This window comes from Pelobates fuscus, chromosome 7 (genome assembly GCF_036172605.1).
Source record: "Pelobates fuscus isolate aPelFus1 chromosome 7, aPelFus1.pri, whole genome shotgun sequence".
Taxonomy (NCBI): Eukaryota; Metazoa; Chordata; class Amphibia; order Anura; family Pelobatidae; genus Pelobates; species Pelobates fuscus.
In genome coordinates, this window is record NC_086323.1 from 33,439,800 (window position 1) to 33,460,460 (window position 20,661).

Consider the following 20,661-nt stretch of genomic DNA (forward strand, 5'->3'; position numbering starts at 1 on the left):
TTTTCACTGTAATAGAAGAGCAGTTAGTTGTCTGCAAGCGTCTGTGTTTCAGGCCTACTTCAGTGTGTGCTCTGCAGACCTGTGCCAGCGTGCTTTGACAGTTGCCAATCATATCTGGTGTCTCTTTAGCGTGCTTTTACAACCAGGGGCGGACTGACCGGTCGGGCACTTTGGACATGGTCCGAGGGCCAGGCCGGGAGGGGGGCCCGCCATCAGGGGGCCCGGCCGCCCCTTTAAATGCTGCAGCCGCCTGAGCGCTCTCTTAAGAGCCTCAGGCGGCTGCAGCTTCTCACCTCCCCTCCCTGGAGCTGTGCGGTCCGCGGTGCCCGGCCGGAGTGATAGGAAGGTGCTCAGTGTGCACCTTCCTGTCAGTCCGGCCGGGTACAGGAAACAGAAACTTCTGTTCCGCGCGGAACAGGAGTTTCTGTTTCCTGTACCCGGCCAGACTGACAGGAAGGTGCACACTCAATGTGCACCTTCCTATCACTCCGGCCGGGCACCGCGGACCGCACAGCAGCTCGGCCACGCTACAGGGGAGGGTGGGTGTTAAAAAGAAAGTGGGAGGGGGGGTGTTAAAAAGAGAGTGGGAGAGTGGGAGGGGGGGTGTTAAAAAGAGAGTGGGAGAGTGGGAGAGGGGTGTGTTAAAAAGAGACTGGGGGGGGTTTAAAAAGAGAGTGGGGGGTTAAAAAGAGAGTGGGGGGTTAAAAAGAGAGTGGGGGGGTTAAAAAGAGAGTGGGAGGGGGGGTTAAAAAGAGAGTGGGAGGGGGGGTTAAAAAGAGAGTGGGAGAGTGGGAGGGGGGTGTGTTGAAAAGAGAGTGGGGGGGTTTAAAAAGAGAGTGGGGGGTTAAAAAGAGAGTGGGGGGGTTAAAAAGAGAGTGGGGGGGTTAAAAAGAGAGTGGGGGGGTTAAAAAGAGAGTGGGAGGGGGGGTTAAAAAGAGAGTGGGAGGGGGGTTAAAAAGAGAGTGGGAGGGGGGTTAAAAAGAGAGTGGGGGGTAAAAAGAGAGTGGGAGGGGGGAAAAAGAGAGAGGGGGTAAAAAGAGTGGGAGGGGGTAAAAAGAGAGAGGGGGGTGTAAAAAGAGAGAGGGAAGGGGGTAAAGAGGGAGGGGGTAAAAAGAGAGAGGGAGGGGGTAAAAAGAGAGAGGGAGGGGGGTAAAAAGAGAGAGGGAGGAGGGGTAAAAAAAGAGAGGGGGGTAAAAAGAGAGAGGGAGGGGGGGTAAAAAGAGAGAGGGAGGCGGGGTAAAAAGAGAGAGAGGGGGGTAAAAAGAGAGAGGGGTAAAAATAGAGAGGGAGGGGGGTAAGAAGAGAGAGGGAGGGGTAAGAAGAGAGGGAGGGTGGGTAAGAAGAGAGGGAGGGGGGTAAGAAGAGAGAGGGATGGGGGTAAAAAGAGAGGGAGGGGGAGTAAGAAGAGAGGGAGGGGGAGTAAGAAGAGTGGGGAGGGGGGTAAGAAGAGAGGGGGAGTAAGAAGGGGGTAAGAAGAGGGGGAGAGAAGAGTAAGAAGAGGGGGGAGTAAGAAGAGAGGGAGGGGGGAGTAAGATGAGAGGGAAGGGGAGTAAGAAGAGGGGGGAGGGGGGTAAGAAGAAAGGGGTGGAGTAAGAAAGGGGTAAGAAGAGGGGGGGAGTAAGAAGAGGGGGAGGGGGGAGTAAAAAGAGGAAGGGGGAGTAAGAAGAGTGGGGAGCGGGGTAAGAAGAGGGGGTAAGAAGAGGGGGAGGGGGGAGTAAGAGGAGGGCAATTGCCCCCTCCCCTGTCCGCCGGCACCGTGCGGGCAGCCGACAGGGGAGGGAGGAAGAGAGGACCCGGGAGCTCAGCCTGCAGCTCCTCTGGGTCCTTCTTGCGCGAGCACAGATCGTTGCCGCGGTTACCACGGCAACGTTACGGCTCTTGCGAGAGTAAACTCTAGCCCTGGAGCTACGGGCTAGAGTTCACTCTCAACACTGTGACCACCAGGGATTCCTGGTGGTCGCAGTGGTGAGAGTGAACTCTAGCCCCATAAACACACTGCCCCCACACACCATACACATTCACACACTGCCCCCCATACACACACACACTGCCCCCACACACACACCATACACATTTACACACATTGCCTCACACACACATACACTGCCCACCCATACACACACAGCCCCCCATACTAACATTGCCACACACATACACAGCCCCCTCATACAAACATTGCCCCACACACCCTACACATTCACACACTACACCCACTCACACACACTGAACCTTTCGCACACACTGCACCCCTTACACATTGCACCACTGCTCCTATACCCTACTATAGCCTCATATCCCAGCAGACCCCAGGTAAGTTGTCAAACTGTTCTTAAACGGTTTGACTACTTACTCTGGGAGGGGGGCCCGGCCCTCCTGGCACCATAACGACTACACAGAGCAGTAGTGGTTATTGTGCATGGATTATTTCTTTAATTATTTCTTTAATAAAGTGCCCCAGTAGCGAGCAAGCCAGCCAGCCCACAGGCCACCAGTTAGGCTTACAGCCAGCAAGCCCACAGCCTGCCAACCGCAGCCAGCAAGCCACAGCCTGCCAGCCGCAGCCAGCAAGCCCACAGCCTGCCAGTCGCAGCCAGCAAGCCCACAGCCTGCCGGCAGTAGCCAGCAAGCCCACAGCCTGCCAGCCGCAGCCAGTAAGCCCATATCTGCCAAGTGACCCTATGACAGGGTGAAGATTTCTTGCACATGGGTGTGACAGGGTGAAGATTTCTTGCACAGGGCGCCCAAAGGCCTAAGGCTGGCCCTGCGCATGGGTCAGTGGCTCTGCACCAGACTTCCCTCCAATTGATCAAAGTTAAAGGATTTCAAGTGGACTGATTACAATCACAGGGCCTCTAAAGAGTCCTGTATTGTTATTTGTCGTCACTACCTTCCCGCGTCGGGAGTGGGTCATTTGCGCCCCTGCTGCCTTCCTTGCATGTAGTAGCTGTTTGTCAGGGATTTGTCAATCCATATCTGCCAAGTGACCCTATGACAGGGTGAAGATTTCTTGCACATGGGTGTGACAGGGTGAAGATTTCTTGCACAGGGCGCCCAAAGGCCTAAGGCTGGCCCTGCGCATGGGTCAGTGCCTCTGCACCAGACTTCCCTCCAATTGATCAAAGTTAAAGGATTTCAAGTGGACTGATTACAATTACAGGGCCTCTAAAGAGTCCTGTATTGTTATTTGTCGTCACTACCTTCCCGCGTCGAGAGTGGGTCATTTGCGCCCCTGCTGCCTTCCTTGCATGTGGTAGCTGTTTGTCAGGGATTTGTCAATCCATATCTGCCAAGTGACCCTATGTAGGGGTAACAGTCCCTATTCTGCTCTGTGTCAGTGTGTATCATGGTCTCTGTGGACAGGGAACAGTCTCTATTCTGCTCTGTGTCAGTGTGTATCAGGGATCATTAGGATAGGTGTCAATCCATATCTGCCAAGTGACCCTATGTAGGGGGAACAGTCTCTATTCTGCTCTGTGTCAGTGTGTATCAGGGATCATTAGGATAGGTGTCAATCCATATCTGCCAAGTGACCCTATGTAGGAGGAACAGTCCCTATTCTGCTCTGTGTCACTGTGTATCAGGGATCATTAGGATAGGTGTCAATCCATATCTGCCAAGTGACCCTATGTAGGGGGAACAGTCTCTATTCTGCTCTGTGTCAGTGTGTATCAGGGGTTTTGAGGACAGGTGTCAATCCATATCTGCCAAGTGACCCTATGTAGGGGGAACAGTCTCTATTCTGCTCTGTGTCAGTGTGTATCAGGGGTTTTGAGGACAGGTGTTAATCCATATCTGCCAAGTGACCCTATGTAGGGGGAACAGTCTCTATTCTGCTCTGTGTCAGTGTGTATCAGGGATCATTAGGATAGGTGTCAATCCATATCTGCCAAGTGACCCTATGTAGGGGGAACAGTCTCTATTCTGCTCTGTGTCAGTGTGTATCAGGGATCATTAGGATAGGTGTCAATCCATATCTGCCAAGTGACCCTATGTAGGAGGAACAGTCCCTATTCTGCTCTGTGTCACTGTGTATCAGGGATCATTAGGATAGGTGTCAATCCATATCTGCCAAGTGACCCTATGTAGGGGGAACAGTCTCTATTCTGCTCTGTGTCAGTGTGTATCATGGTCTCTGTGGACGGTGAACAGTCTCTATTCTGCTCTGTGTCAGTGTGTATCATGGTCTCTGTGGACAGGGAACAGTCTCTATTTTGCTCTGTGTCAGTGTGTATCAGGGGTTTTGAGGACAGGTGTCAATCCATATCTGCCAAGTGACCCTATGTAGGGGGAACAGTCTCTATTCTGCTCTGTGTCGGTGTGTATCAGGGATCATTAGGATAGGTGTCAATCCATATCTGCCAAGTGACCCTATGTAGGGGGAACAGTTCCTATTCTGCTCTGTGTCAGTGTGTATCAGGGGTTTTGAGGACAGGTGTCAATCCATATCTGCCAAGTGACCCTATGTAGGGGGAACAGTCTCTATTCTGCTCTGTGTCAGTGTGTATCAGGGGTTTTGAGGACAGGTGTCAATCCATATCTGCCAAGTGACCCTATGTAGGGGGAACAGTCCCTATTCTGCTCTGTGTCAGTGTGTATCAGGGGTTTTGAAGACAGGTGTCAATCCATATCTGCCAAGTGACCCTATGTAGGGGGAACAGTCTCTATTCTGCTCTGTGTCAGTGTGTATCAGGGCTGGGCTTTGAGGACAGGTGTCAATGTTAGGTGATTTCTGCCCTTTATGGATTAAAAGCAGACTCTGCATCAACTGTGCAATTTTCCATGGGAGTTTTGCCATGGATCCCCCTCTGGCATGCCACAGTCCAGGTATTAGTCCCCTTGAAACAACTTTTCCATCACTATTGTGGCCAGAAAGAGTCCCTGTTGTTTTTAAAATTCGCCTGCCCATTGAAGTCAATGGCGGTTCGCGCGGTTCGCCGGTTCGCGAACATTTGCGGAAGTTCGCGTTCGCCGTTCGCGAACCGAAAATTCCGGGTTCGCGACAACACTAATCAGCACTTAGCTGCTATAATTACTAATGGTCAGTAGATTTTTTTCAGCCAACAAATGACTGACTGTTTTCCAACCTCTGGGCCTATATATTGTGTCCTACTAACAACCACCCATACAGATGTCATCTGCATGTTAACTTTTACCTCAAAGCAACTGTAATGCCAAGTTGTTCCCATAGCAACCATAAATAGATAGTTTACTGTTTAGTCTGTGCATGCACACTTCACACGTGATGGCCTCAGAACGCTGGTCATGGGATGGTCATAGTCAATTCTATGTATTCATAAGCAGAAGCTGATCTGATGATTATTCAAGTGATTATTCATGTATAGATCTTATAATATAGATCTTATATTATTGTATAGATCTTCATCTATAGATAGTAAAAAATGTAGTCCGGGTGGTCCAAAATTCATCCATATGGCGTTTTGGTCCAGGCAAATTTCATCCATGCAATTATCTTGGGAAAAAACGATTCAGATGAACCAAAAAGGCATTAAAATGGGCCAATTAGTGTGCTGCATAATATTTCCATAGTATAAACATTATGTATATATTTGGCAGTACACTGATTACAACATTTTCCCACCATTTGGTTCACAGATCAAGTGAGAAGTGCCAAATTGAGGTAAAAAGAGGAGCATAAATAATCTATATTTGTATATTATATATTTATTAAATGTATACAAATTTAGATATTATTTCTGTTCCCCCTTTCTTTCCTCTGTTGGTCACTTGAACTGTGAACATTTTTTTTTTAACATTTATTAGCTGTACCTTAATGCCCAGTCAATCAATCAATCAATCAATCATTTTTTTTCCTTTCAATCTTTCTTTCTTTCAATGAAAGATATTTTTAAAATATAGAGTAAGTGTTCAGGTAGTGTAGATGTTAATGGTTATTGTCAAGTACTGGGGATAATGCTTAGTATTTTTGTGTAGTGTAGTGGTTCATGTGTAGTGTACTTTGTATAGTGCTTCATGTAAAGTGTACTTTGTTTAGTGGTTCGTGTGTAGTGTACTTTGTATAGTGCTTCATGTTCAGTGTACTATGTGTAGTGTACTTTGTGTAGTGAAGTGTTTCATGTTTAGTGTATTTTGTGTAGTGTTTCATGTTTAGTGTACTGTGTGTAGTGTACTTTGTGTAGTGTTTCATGTTTAGTGTACTTTGTGTAGTGTACTTTGTGTAGTGTTTCATGTTTAGTGTACTTTATGTAGTGTTTCATGTTTAGTGTACTTTGTGTAGTGTAGTGTTTGTTTCATGTATAGTGTACTTTGTATAGTGTTTCATGTTTAGTGTACTTTGTGTAGTGTAGTGTTTGTTTCATGTTTAGTGTACTTTGTGTAGTGGTTCGTGTGTAGTGTACTTTGTATAGTGCTTCATGTTCAGTGTACTATGTGTAGTGTACTTTGTGTAGTGAAGTGTTTCATGTTTAGTGTATTTTGTGTAGTGTTTCATGTTTAGTGTACTGTGTGTAGTGTAGTGTTTGTTCGTTTTATGTATAGTGTACTTTGTATAGTGTTTCATGTATAGTGTACTTTGGGTAGTGTTTCATATTTAGTGTACTGTGTGTAGTGTACTTTGTGTAGTGTTTCATGTTTAGTGTACTTTGTGTAGTGTTTCATGCATAGTGTACTTTGTATAGTGTTTCATGTATAGTGTACTGTGTGTAGTGTTTCATCTCAAAGTGTACTGTGTGTAGTGTACTTTGTGTAGTGTTTCATGTTTAGTGTACTTTGTGTAGTGTACTTTGTGTAGTGTTTCATGTTTAGTGTACTTTATGTAGTGTTTCATGTTTAGTGTACTTTGTGTAGTGTAGTGTTTGTTTCATGTATAGTGTACTTTGTATAGTGTTTCATGTTTAGTGTACTTTGTGTAGTGTAGTGTTTGTTTCATGTATAGTGTACTTTGTGTAGTGTTGCATGTTTAGTGTACTTTGTGTAGTGGTTCGTGTGTAGTGTACTTTGTATAGTGCTTCATGTTCAGTGTACTATGTGTAGTGTACTTTGTGTAGTGAAGTGTTTCATGTTTAGTGTATTTTGTGTAGTGTTTCATGTTTAGTGTACTGTGTGTAGTGTAGTGTTTGTTCGTTTTATGTATAGTGTACTTTGTATAGTGTTTCATGTATAGTGTACTTTGGGTAGTGTTTCATATTTAGTGTACTGTGTGTAGTGTACTTTGTGTAGTGTTTCATGTTTAGTGTACTTTGTGTAGTGTTTCATGCATAGTGTACTTTGTATAGTGTTTCATGTATAGTGTACTGTGTGTAGTGTTTCATCTCAAAGTGTACTGTGTGTAGTGTACTTTGTGTAGTGTTTCATGTTTAGTGTACTTTGTGTAGTGTACTTTGTGTAGTGTTTCATGTTTAGTGTACTTTATGTAGTGTTTCATGTTTAGTGTACTTTGTGTAGTGTAGTGTTTGTTTCATGTATAGTGTACTTTGTATAGTGTTTCATGTTTAGTGTACTTTGTGTAGTGTAGTGTTTGTTTCATGTATAGTGTACTTTGTGTAGTGTTGCATGTTTAGTGTACTTTGTGTAGTGGTTCGTGTGTAGTGTACTTTGTATAGTGCTTCATGTTCAGTGTACTATGTGTAGTGTACTTTGTGTAGTGAAGTGTTTCATGTTTAGTGTATTTTGTGTAGTGTTTCATGTTTAGTGTACTGTGTGTAGTGTAGTGTTTGTTCGTTTTATGTATAGTGTACGTTGTATAGTGTTTCATGTATAGTGTACTTTGGGTAGTGTTTCATATTTAGTGTACTGTGTGTAGTGTACTTTGTGTAGTGTTTCATGTTTAGTGTACTTTGTGTAGTGTTTCATGCATAGTGTACTTTGTATAGTGTTTCATGTATAGTGTACTGTGTGTAGTGTTTCATCTCAAAGTGTACTGTGTGTAGTGTACTTTGTGTAGTGTTTCATGTTTAGTGTACTTTGTGTAGTGTAGTGTTTTTTCATGTATAGTGTACATTGTATAGTGTATTATTATTATTGGTATTATTATTATTGGTATTTATTTAGCGTCAGCTTATTCCGCAGCGCTTTACAATAAGAGGGGAATTTACCAAATGAGACAATAACAAAATGTAACAGGAACAATAGGTAGTTGAGGACCCTGCTCAAACGAGCTTACAGCCTAGGACTTTACTCTAATGTCCACACCGGGGAATCAATACATATCCCGGTGCTGTCTGAGATTAGTGAGATTTACAGTCTATGTCAGCTGCTGTCATTAAAATGGCAGAAATAAATGCTCAGGAGTGTAACTCCCACTAATCTCAGGCACACAGAAACATATTTCAGGATTATTTACTAGGAATTCAAAGTGAATTTAAAGTCAATTTCCAATTTAAGGCCAGAGCAGCAAAACTAGGAGTATATGTGACTAACAAAATGTTTCACGTTCATCTACTTTTACCTTAGAAATGTGCCTTGAATTTCACTTTCAATTCTCACCTTAGTGAATAAGCCTGACAGACTCTCAGGGGAAACATGTGAACATCCCCATTGGCATTTAAAGGGTTATGAAACTTACTTTGAGGATGGGGATATTTCTTTGTTAAATTGCTTGGTCACAAAAGAGACATATTTGTACATTTTACACATTCCAGTCCCATCAGAGCCCAATCTGTAAAAGAGAAAACCATACTGCTGCCAGACACCCCTACTTTCCCTGCTTGAGATCCCGATTTTATCTGAAGCCCCCCCTTTATCCAGGTGGGAACAAATAATCCAATTCTTGCATTTCATTCCTCTGGGTAGCATTCAGGGAGGGATGTGCACACTGTCAGGGAGGATGTGGTATCTGCAGAGGCGAGTAGCTGCAGAGTGCCAGGGACGCTGCGGCATGTGAACAGGAGCAGACCCCCATACACAAGCCCCCCATAGGTGGATAAGGAGGGGCGGCGGGAGGAGGCGTCCTCAGCAGAAGCAGAGCAGCAGGAGTCGGGGGCAGCCAGGAACCATGACGTCAGAGTGAGGGGGCGGCTCAGTGCGGGGGCAGGAGGGGCTGCTCAGGCTTTGAGCAGTGAATGAGCCCGGCTGGAGGCTTCTGCCACCCCTGACCCACTGCCTTGTCCACTGCCCTGCCTTCTAGCCCACCTGACACACAAGGCAAGCAGGGGCAAAGCTGGGCAGAGCCCACTGCCCACTGATTGAGGTCTTTCTGGGTTTACCCATGCAGGGGGGGTTAGGACAGGTGCACAGAGGACTGTGGATGGAACTGGGGCTCCAGTGAGGTTACCTGCATGGAGACTGGAGAGGATGAACCCAGACAGTGAAGGTACCTGGACTACAGATCCTGCTTCCCATTCTCAGCAGACATGTCTTAGCTGGCTCCTAGGGGTCCCCCTGTCTCCTGCCCTGCTGGCTAACTAAATTCACTGGGAAATTGGCCTTTTTCTTTGTAGGTGGCTTTGCCAGATCTAACTGGGAGGATGTTCTGGTGATATGTCTGCTGGTGGACCTCATCTGATGCTCTACCTGCAGGTCCTCTCACTCTGCCTTATGGAGGACTACCTGCCTTGGCACCTGGAGGACATCATCTAGACACCAGGAGGACCCAGCGCTGTGTTCCAAGTGTCCCCCCTACTCAATCTGCAGACCCTCCGTCCCTTGGAATAGCAGACCTCCTCTCCAGACTAATGGGCAACTTATCATCCCTCCAATGTGAGTATCCCCACCTTCCCACCCCCAAAATTCCAGAATGTGGAATTTAAAAGGGGGTCCTGTGTTTCTCCAGGTATGGCTTACCTGTTCTTTGCTGGTCGCCCGATCTACTAACCCTTTCCTTCCCCTGGATTATTACTGTTTTTATATTTAAGGGAAAGCAGGGGTTGCTGCAACGCATTGCAGAACATGTATACAAATGGTCACTGGTGCAGATCTCCCCTCCATGTGCGGATTAAGCTAATCTTTTAATTTGATTTGTTTTCTACTTCTCTATGAGTATTTTTTTGTTATTGATCTGGATTGTTAATATTTTTTTTTTTTTGTAAATAATTAATTTCTACCAAGAGATTCTCAGGGTAGATCATGATGGTGTGATAGTGTAATAGGTAATTATGTATCTGCTTATTGCTGATGGAATGATGGTTAGACAATCAAACCGTTATTATCCTGGTCCATATTGTGGTCAATGCTTGTGAGGAATGCAGGCAAATACTGCTGCATACCTATGGAGAATGGTTAGCAATGTATCCCTGTGATGAGCATTCTCTGTGATTGCAATGGAAGTGGTACCCAATTATTTTTTTGTAGCTGTGCAAGTGATTCAGTGCTGGTGAATATATTTCTATAAGTGTTTCTGCAAGTCCTATAGATCATGGTTGCCCAACATTTTCATATCAACTGTTGTTGGACTGCATCTCTCAAGCTGGAAGAGGAGGCTGGGAATTGTAGTTCATCAAAAGCTTGTGTGCCAAGGTTGGACACTACCTGCTAAGGATGGATTTCCCTAAATAGTTGTTTCTTCTCTCTCTCTCTCTCTCTCTCTCTCTCTCTCTCTCTCTCTCTCTCTCTCTCTCTCTATATATATATATATATATGTATATATATGTATATATATATATATAGTTAGTGTATTGTGGTTTAAATGTCACATTGGGTTGGATACCAATAAAAATGACTGGTGTTTAGATGCATATTCGCTTTCTGCAGAGCGGGTAAAGAACCAGTGGTGTTACTGTGGGTGATATGTGACAGAACCTAAAGGTGTGTAAAATCCAGCCTCCTAGTTGTGTGGGTGGTGGATATATTCTCACTGGTGAGTTTTTTCAAGAGGGTGTTGGGTTGATTTTAAAGATACAGAGTATTAACTATTGGGTTGCCAAGGAGTGGGCAAAGCATGGTACCCCAAAGCCCAAAGAGTTAATGAGCCCTACACATGAAAGTACAAAAAAAGCAGATGGGTATTTTGGCCGGAGGTCTCTTTGTTGTCTAGATGTGTAAGAAGAATGATTCTGTCTGATTCCTATGACTTTGACAATTGATTGATTGATATTGATGCTGCTGGGTTATCATAAGAAATGCTTTATCTATTTTAGGAATATCATACACAGAGGAGTGCAGAGTTTTTTGGTGTATGCCTCATCCCCACTGCAATCCTTCTGCTTCTTTTTGTAGAACGAAACAGTCTGTTTCCTGAGTCCCCCTGGGCCTGCGCATCTATTTTTGGAATAAGGATTTGGGCAGTCAATGTGAATGCACAGCCAATACAATGTGATCAATCCAGTTCTTTCCTCACAATGCAATCTCTCAGATTTTAACTATGATTGTGCAAAGTCAGATTTTAACTATGAGTAATGGCAGGTGTTTAACCAATTCAGTACAAAAAGGCATGGTGATTAGATCACCTCTCCTACCTCTGGCACTAACACTTTAGTTAATGTTACCCATCCAAAAAAAAAAATATTTTTTTTGTAATGCAATTCTAATAACAATATGAGACATAAATTAACATGATGTAAAAAAGCATCTACATCCGATCTGGTCAAAGAGCAAGGAAATCGATCGGAAAAATCTTTGCATTCAATTATTTTATGGCGTGAATACAAAATATGTTTAAGTAACAAATGTAGCAGGGGACTACCATGCCATCAAATAATTATTCCTGTCTGTTATTCAGTGCCCATTGGGCAAAGGAGAGGAAAATGTATTTTATTTGATCATGTTTGTATTTTAAATGTAATTTGTTTGATCATGTTTTACTTATCAGAGTAACTCTGTGCTAAAAATCTTTCTTGCTATCAATCTATGAAGGAGCAATGAGCATGTTATTTTTAATTAACCTTTATTCTTGCGCTAGTCACGACTTTTCTGATGCAGAAATCTTCCTAACTCAATGTTTTTAGAAGTAAGGTGGTGACAAGACCACTCGGCTAATAAGCCAATATAAAGTTCTTGAGACTATTGGGGAAAAGAAGCTATCTGCGTGCAAATCTGTATTTATATTATTACTTGGGGAGTGTGTGTGTGTGGGAAGAGGGGGTCCAGTACAATCAACCATTTTATGATCTGATGTAGCTACGAAATGTGGAATCGTGATTCCATAATTGACCAGAATCTTTTCTGGATTCTCATGAATTGATTTCATCGGTCAACACTTGTTGCAGGAGATGACCAATGGTATGGAATGTTGATTCTAATAAAAAAAAAGTCTGAATCAGAAGAATTAGCAATTCTTGGGTTTATCCCCCTGTCACTGTTCTGTGAGCCTGTAGTATGTCACAGTTTTTCCACAAACATTTACTTGTAGATTACTGTATTGGAATGATAATTCATAATTTCGTAACGATAACTGTCATTCTCATACCAGTTAATACTTTTTGTGGAAATACATACTTTAGATTAATCAGTTGCTCATGAGATAGGCACAACAAAATCTAAAATGTCATAGTAAGAAAGTGAGTTTTGCAATAATTTGAGATCTGCAGTCATGGCAACTACAACTTGTCCCCATCAATAGAGGCAAATTCAGACCAACTTTGCATGTGTGGATTGACAGAATGTAAAGAATATGCTGGTTCCCCCTAACAGTCATTATAAGGTGACATTTTAAACATATTTAATTATGCCTTACTAAAAAACTTATCAGGTTTGTGTCACTTAATTGCTTTCGAAATACAGGTTTTGTTTTTGGTTCAGTTCCCAGTAATGTAGTGTCTTCTGATTTTATGCCTTCATTTAATATTAGTCTTCCAGAAATAGCCACATTGTAACTTAAAGGGACACTATAGTCACCAAAACAACTTTAGTTTAATGAAAAAATATTGGTGTATTGATCATGCCCCTGCAGTCTCGCTGCTCAATTCTCTGCCAATTAGGAGTTAAATAACTTTGTTTATGCAGCCCTAGCCACACCTCCCTACATGAGACTTACACAGCCTTCCTTAACACTTCCTGTAAAGAGTGATCTAAGTCTTCCTTTATTGCACAGTCTATTTAATTTAGATGTTATATATATGTGACTCTCCAGTTGATGTTTAACTGTTTTCCCCCTGATCTTTCAGGAAGTAATGAGTGGGGGTGTTGTATATGGGTACTTAATTTCAAAGCTTTGTTTCTATTTTATTTATTTTAATTTAAAATGTAATTATGTAAGCCTGGGCAAAATGTCAATGGAGGTGCATCATACTTTGCATGCTGACACGGTGTGTATTCATTAATTAGTTGTGGTAGCTTTCTGTCTGTGTAACCGCCACTAGAGGAGTGTAAGTTGTGAAATGTAAACAGTGTCATTTCTCGGAAACAAAACTGTTTTCAAATGCAAGGCAGCATCTACATCACACAATTACAAAAAGATGGAGTGATTTTGGTGCTTAGAGTGTCTCATTAGGGAGTTTGTTGTCATCCATTTATTGATATTCTTGACTTCTTTTGTGATGGTTCCTTAATGTTATTATAACTTTGTATTATAAGAGCTGGAGGTGCAGGCTTCTGTTCAGACCCATGAGATTTTATACAGGTATTGCTCTGTATTGATACTTGACTTAATGTTATTTATTACGTCAGACCTTATTAATGTACGGGACAATCATGTCCTTCCCTTCGTCTAGCAGAAGTTTTGCATTATGTGTTTTGGTACCATGCTCTGGCCTGAAGCTAAATTATATGTGCTCTAGTCTCCATCCAGAGATGAATTCAAAATCAGGAAGTGTGCAGTGGTGGTGCAAATGTAAGCAATCACGGCAAGTCAAAAATATATTTGTAGTTATGCAATTTATAATTGCCACATATATTTCTAACAATTTTCATATATATATCACTTCTTTATGGCAATGAATACCAGTGAAATTGATGTACAGCTATCATTCAGTAAATATAACTGATTTCAAATCCAATTTACAATGTGACTCTTGATTTGGGCTCACTATTAGACTATGGATTCAGGGCTAGTGCACGATTTTCTGGTACGCAGATCAAGATGACTTTTGCCAACCCCCCAAAAAAGAATTTGCCTGTGTAGGCCTTTATATTTCTTAAATCGCCCTCTTACCCAATCTTTTCCCCCTTTTGTATATCTTACACGTCTTGTGATTTTTTTTTTTTTACCCCTTTTGAGGATAGTATCCCCCTTAGACATACATATTCTTGTTTTTTGTGTTTTTTGTATCTTACCCCTATAGTGCTTCTTATTCCATTTTTGCTCTTCTTATGTCTCTAATCCTCATTTTGTGTCACTTACTTACTTTTGTATCATAACCTCCTTGCGTCTCATTCCCTTTTGTGTCATTTCCCTCCCACATGTATCTCACAACTCTCCATGTCTCATACTCCCCCTATGTCTCTCTCTCCCTTGATCCCTCCCCCATTGTGGTTCTTTTTCATCTCTCTCTATCCTTGTGTGGCCTTGTGGACTGATTTAAAGGAACATTTTCTTCCTGTATCCTCTCTGACAAGAAGTTTATCATTGCTCACATTTGCTGAAGTAAGCAGCTCCTTATCAGACCTTGGTCTACCTTGGTCTACCTTGGTCTATGAGGCCACTTTACAAAACGTGACAGGTGGGAGGGTGGAGCTCTGTGCAACCTCATCTCACATGTCTCCTGAAAAGTGTGTCTCCGGGGCCAGTGAACCATAAGGCAGTCTCCTGTGCCACTTTACGGAAGCTCAAGTCCTGTATGGATCTGTAACAATTTGTGAACTCACAGCTCTCTCAATACTCTTAGATATGTTGATGTGATGGCATCAACTTAAAAGTTGAAAGCATCCATATCTGTCTCAATTAATATTACATGTCATTGTCAAATGTAATCCTAATTCAGATGAAATTCAACACAAAATTAAGCATGCAAGTCTTACAAAGAATCAATCACCTAAGAACTTCACAAACTAATCTGGAATTGAGGAGAACTGACAAGGGATACAAATGTTGGCCAAAATGTTCAAATATGGAAATAGCTGAACTGGACAATTATTTAAATTTTGGTGTTTTGGCCTGAAATATCAGTCCCCTTGTTAAATGGACTGTCTAAGAACATGAACCACTGCAGCCTAATGCAGTAGTTCTGAATCATAAAGACCTTAGGCTCGGGATAGTAAACACTGAGGTTTCCAAGAAAAGGCTGTGTTTGCATTGCATGTTTGCATTCCTAACATTAGATTGTGATCCCTAAAGCACTTCAGCTTGCTGAATTGTTTTATGTCTGAAGACTATGTCTTTACACAGTATTTTTATTTGGACAAAAAAGTGCAGAGTTTAATGGAAATTGGCACTTTTATAAATTAACCTGGTTACACCCTCCTGGCTGTCAATCAGACAAGTCATTCTGTTACTTCCTGGTTGTTTAGCTTAGTGGAGCTAAAAAGAGGCAGCAATTGCCCAGAGCACCTGCCTTGCAAAGACTTCTCATAGAGATGCATTGGGAAGTATGTGATTGGACAACTACAGAAAGTCTGGGAGGGGTTAGAAGGGTAGGGCTTGCAAAGTCCGCAGGCAAGAGAACTGCATCTTTAACAAGCTGTTTTAGACATACACACACCAATGAAAAAAATGTATAATTACATTTGTGCATTTATTTTTGGGGGTTAGATCTACTAAATATTGTTTTATTAAATGTGTTTTTTTAGCTTTTAGTATTTATTATTTGGGCAGTGGACCCTTTATTTTTCCCAATTCTTTGCAATTCCCTGTTTAGTGAATAATCATATTGGTTTAAAAAAACACCATCAGGCATTTTGCGAATTAACACCAGACTTAGAATACAATTCCATTTCACATTAAGTTAATTTATCTCTCTAGTATTTATTATAAAACAGTGAGTGCAAAAAGGAAAAGCTAAAATGAAATAATTGATATATTATTTTTAGGGATCCCTGAACAGTAATCTTTGTACAAAATTGCTGCTTTCTCCCGCAAGCTGTTCATCTCGTGTTTCAAATAAATGTTATTTTCTGTTTCTATGGAAAGCAAGTTTGAGTTAATAAAGTATGTAATTCTACCAGAATGACAGCTGAACTGCGCAGGAATTGAGTTTTCTGGTTATTTTAATTATTACATATTCGGTAGAACTGTCCATGGTAGATACTCAAGTAATTCCAACAATACACGTTTGTCATACAGGGACAGGAGGTGATGAGGGCTCTGCTCAAATTAGCTTGTTTCATAAAAGATTGGGGTATAATTATACAAATGGAAAAAAGACGAACATACCATGTATCCAGATGGAAAGATAGGTTGCTAGGTGCACTAGTAGTATCCAGAATGGGAGACAGATTGCTAAATGTACTAACAAAGTACACTATTTATAGAAATGATATAGCATGCAGTAGGCATAAAAAAAAAGAAAAAGGTGAAATAGAGTTTGCACAAATTGTGTGATATAAGATAATGATGGGGAAAACATTTAAATACTTGGTATGCTTTTTGAAAAGTTTGATTTTGGAGATTTGGATACCATTGGATTGGAGACTATAGAAGAGCTGGACAGACTGAGCTGCTGAGAAAGACTATCTAGAAGAATGGTCCTTGCAAAAGTAACCTTTGTAGATGAGTTATTTCACATTGACTCCTAAAGGATATAAGAACCATAAAGGGGGAGGGTGTGAGAAAAACTGAAAGATATGTAGATAAACCAGCCAGCAGTGTTTGTTATGCAGTTTAAAGGAACCTTATTACATTAGGAGTACAAACATACATTTCAGTTTTGCATTTCTCTAGTTACCACAGTCAGGAAGACAGACACTTCTTCCTAAAGGCATTGTTTTTACATTAAAGAGTTAAAATCAAAGGACCACTGCACCCAGAGCAATACATTGAGATGTAGTATTCTGGGTGCCTTTAGTGGTCATTTAACCCCTCATTGACCAGACCGCTTTTCAAGTTTTGGGACCAAGGCTATTTTTACATTTCTGCAGTGTTTGTGTTTAGCTGTAATTTCCTCTTACTCATTTACTGTACCCACACATATTATATACCGTTTTTCTCGCCATCAAATGTGTTTTCTAAAGGTACCATTATTGTCATCATATCATATAATTTCCTATAAAAACAAGTATAACATATGGTGAAAAAATTTTAAAAAAACCCCACTTTTTCTAACTTTGACCCCACAAAATCTGTTACGCATCTACAACTGCCAAAAAACACCTGTGCTAAATAGTTTCTAAATGTTATCCGGAGTTTAGAAATACCCAATGTTAACATGTTCTTAGCTTTTTTTGCAAGTTATAGGGCAATAAGTACAAGTAGCACTTTGCTATTTCCAAACCATTTTTTCCCCACAATTAACGCAAGTTACATTGTAACACTGATATCTGTCAGGAATCCCTGAATAACCCTTCACGTGTATATATTTTTTAAAAGAAGACAACCTAAGGTATTAAACTTGGGGTATTTTGACTCTTTTCATGCAACCATTTTACCACCAATCTATGCCGAATTTAAAAAGAAAAATTGGTGATTTTGTTTAACATACATAGCAATTTAAGAATACATGTACTGAGAACTTTAAGGGTTACTGCCAAAGAATACCCCAATATGTGTTCAGCAACATCTCCTGAGTACAGTGATACCACCCATGTATAGGTGTGTCGGGTTCTCTGGGGGCTAAAATACCTTATTTGGAGGGTGCACATTCCAGTTTTCCAACTTGGAATTTTCACAGCTGGTCATCATGCACCCATGTCCTATTTGGGAAATTTTTTAAGCCGGCCAATGTACTTTACCCCATCAAACTATATATTTTTTTAATGTAGACAACCCAGGGTATTCAATATGCGGTATGTCCAGTCTTTTTTAGTAGCCACTTAGTAAAAAACACTGGCCAAAGTTAGCATTTATATTTGTTTGTGTGTGTTAAAATGCAAAAAACAATTATGAACACTAACTTTGGCCAGTGTTTGTGACTAAGTGGCTACTAAAAAAGGCTGAACATACCCCATTTGCAATACCATGGGTTGTCTTCTTTTGCAAATGGTATGCCATCATGGAGGTAATTCTCATTCCTGGTCTACCACACGCTCTCAAATGCAACATAACCAATCTGGCAAATTGAAAAATCAAGCCTTATATTTGACCCTGTAACTTTCAAAAACACTATACAATCTGTACATGGGGGGTACTGTAATACTTGGGAGACTTCGTTGAACACAAATATTAGTGTTTCAAAACAGTAAAACGTATCACAACAATGATATCATCAGTGAAAGTGATGTTTGTGTTTGAAAAATTCAAAAACATCACTTTCACTGACAATATCATCGCTGTGATATGCTTTACTGTTTTGAAACACTAATATTTGTGTTCAGCAAAGTCTACTGAGTAGTACCCCCTATGTACAAGTTTTAGGGTGTCTTGGAAAGTTACAGGGCTAAATATAGTGCTAGCAAATTAAATTCTCTGGACTTTTGGCCTGGGTTGTCAGGCAGGTCCCCAAATTGCAATCAATAAAATTAATTAATTATGTAAAAATATTACATAAATATGCACGTATAATTTAAATATATACACATATTTATATATTTGAAGTCTACGTGTATATTTATGAAATTACTTCTGTAATTATGTATATAGACATATGTATAATTGGTATTATTTCTATTTATATATATACATAGATATATATATATATATATATATATAATTTTATTAAAAGTGTATTTTGATATATATATATATATATATATATATATATTAATATCAAAATACAGTTAGAATAAAATTATATATATATATATATATATATATACACTTTTTTTACTTATTTTTATTTATTTTTAACAAATTATTATTTATTTTTTATAATATATGGTATATATATCTCATATATTCATATATATATATATTTTTTTATATATATATTTTTAATTTATTAACTTTTTTTTTTTTACTTTTTTTTTTTACTTTTTCCACCAGCAGGGGACTGCCTGTCAGTTCAGGCAGTCCCCCTGCAGGCAACACTATGGACGCCTATTGCAGCCATGTGATCGCTCTTTCAGAGCGATCACATGGCCCTTGGGGTCCTATTTTGCCGAAGGGGGACTGTCTGGGCTGTCAGACAGTCCCCTCAGTGGAGAAGAAGACCGCTTGCCGGCGGGGAACGGCGGCGATTGGGTAAGTGAATGAGAATGGAGGGAGAGGGAGGGAAGGGGTTAATATTATTTTTTAAAATTGTTTTTTTTTTATGATTTAATTCTACACTGAGTGCCTCGACCTCTCAAGGCACTCACCACCGGCAGAGCATCGGAAGCCTGCCTGATGGCTTCCAATGCTCTGCCTCACTGCCGGGCGCCACGTGGAGCAACCCGGAAGTGATCGCTCCAGAGGACATCGAGGCATCGCTGCAATACCATCAGAGTGGCTGGAAGCGATCATGATTGCTTCCAGTGCTCTAAATCGGGGTCATGAACGACCGTTTTTTGTCGGACGTACCTGATAAGTCCAAGGTCACTAAGGGGTTGAAGCAACACTATAGGACCAAGAACACAAACATATATTCCTGACCCTATAGTGTTAAAAACACCATCTAGCCCCCATGCCCCTCCACCCTGCTGCCTTAAATATAGTAAAATCTTACTTTAGTTCCAGTCTGCTGCTACTGGCTCTGCCCAAGAACTGCTTGCTTGGCTGACATAATCAGCTGTGGTGTTTACTATGGCAAAGCATTGGATTAGCTGAACTTGTCAAGCAGGCAGATCAGGGGCAGAGCCAGCACAAGTCAAAGACAGCCCTGGTCAATCAGCATCTCCTCATCGAGATGTATTGAATCAAGGAAAGTTCAGTGTCTCCATGCAGAGGGTGGAGACACTCAATGCTGCCCAAGGAAGCAACTCTAGCAGCCATCTGAGGAGTGGCCAGTGGAAGCGTCCCTAGGCTGTAATGTAAACACTGTATTTTCTCTGAAAAGACAGTGTTTGCAGCAAAAAGCCTGAAGGGAATGATTCTACTCACTAGAACAAATAAAATAAGCTGTTTGGTGACTATAGTGTCCCTGTAAGTGGTAATCTGAGCATGTACTATATATGTGAAGAGTGGGATGCAGTAACCAGTACAGGAAATAACGAACAGGTGGACATTATGGCTACAGTTTGTGTTAGAAAGGGGACAATATCAGATTTGGAGATTGACTAAATATAAGGAACTAAATAAGACAGAAATAAATCCATAGCTATAAGCTGGCATGGATGATGGTACTACCTCGGGTCTGAGGAGAGCCTGACAGAATGGATAATGCTAGAACGGAAAAGACAAAACTGGTGTTTTGGAAGGATGGAGTCTCAGGAAGTGGAAGCTAGTGATATGACCCGGTGAGACTTAGAGGTCAAAACAAGTTCTAAGTCAGGATGATTTCTGCTTAAAGATGACCTTGAAATCCAAAATAATGCCACAAGCCCACATGAAAATCTATTCACTAAAAGGTCACTCCAAGCTCCATGACCTCTTTGTATAGAGATTTGCATTGATCACGGTGCTTGAAGTCATTGTGAGCAGTGCTTCACTAAGAAATGCTGCACATACCTGGAGTTTGACTCCATTGCTGCCAGAGGTGTTACTCCACCTCTGGCCATGTCATTAGCAACAAGAGTTCTGGGCTGGCTGACGTCAATTCTGTGCATATTTCTATCCACATAGTGACTTCACTGAATGAGAGCTATCAGCTAACACTCTCAGCCAATGAGTAAGTGGCAGGACCGTTAAACTAGTAAGAGGTCAAA

The 20,661-nt window shown here is 41.3% G+C and overlaps 1 protein-coding gene across 1 annotated transcript in view; it reads left to right on the top strand.

The window, feature by feature from the left end:
• Positions 1-9,495: 9,495 nt before the first annotated feature.
• Positions 9,496-20,661, top strand: part of LRRC7 (leucine rich repeat containing 7) — a 345,057-nt gene continuing 333,891 nt past the window's right edge. Inside the window, exon 1 of the mRNA XM_063427909.1 lies at positions 9,496-9,675. The gene's annotated coding sequence lies outside the window, so the exon portion shown is untranslated. The remainder of the gene's footprint in view (positions 9,676-20,661) is intronic.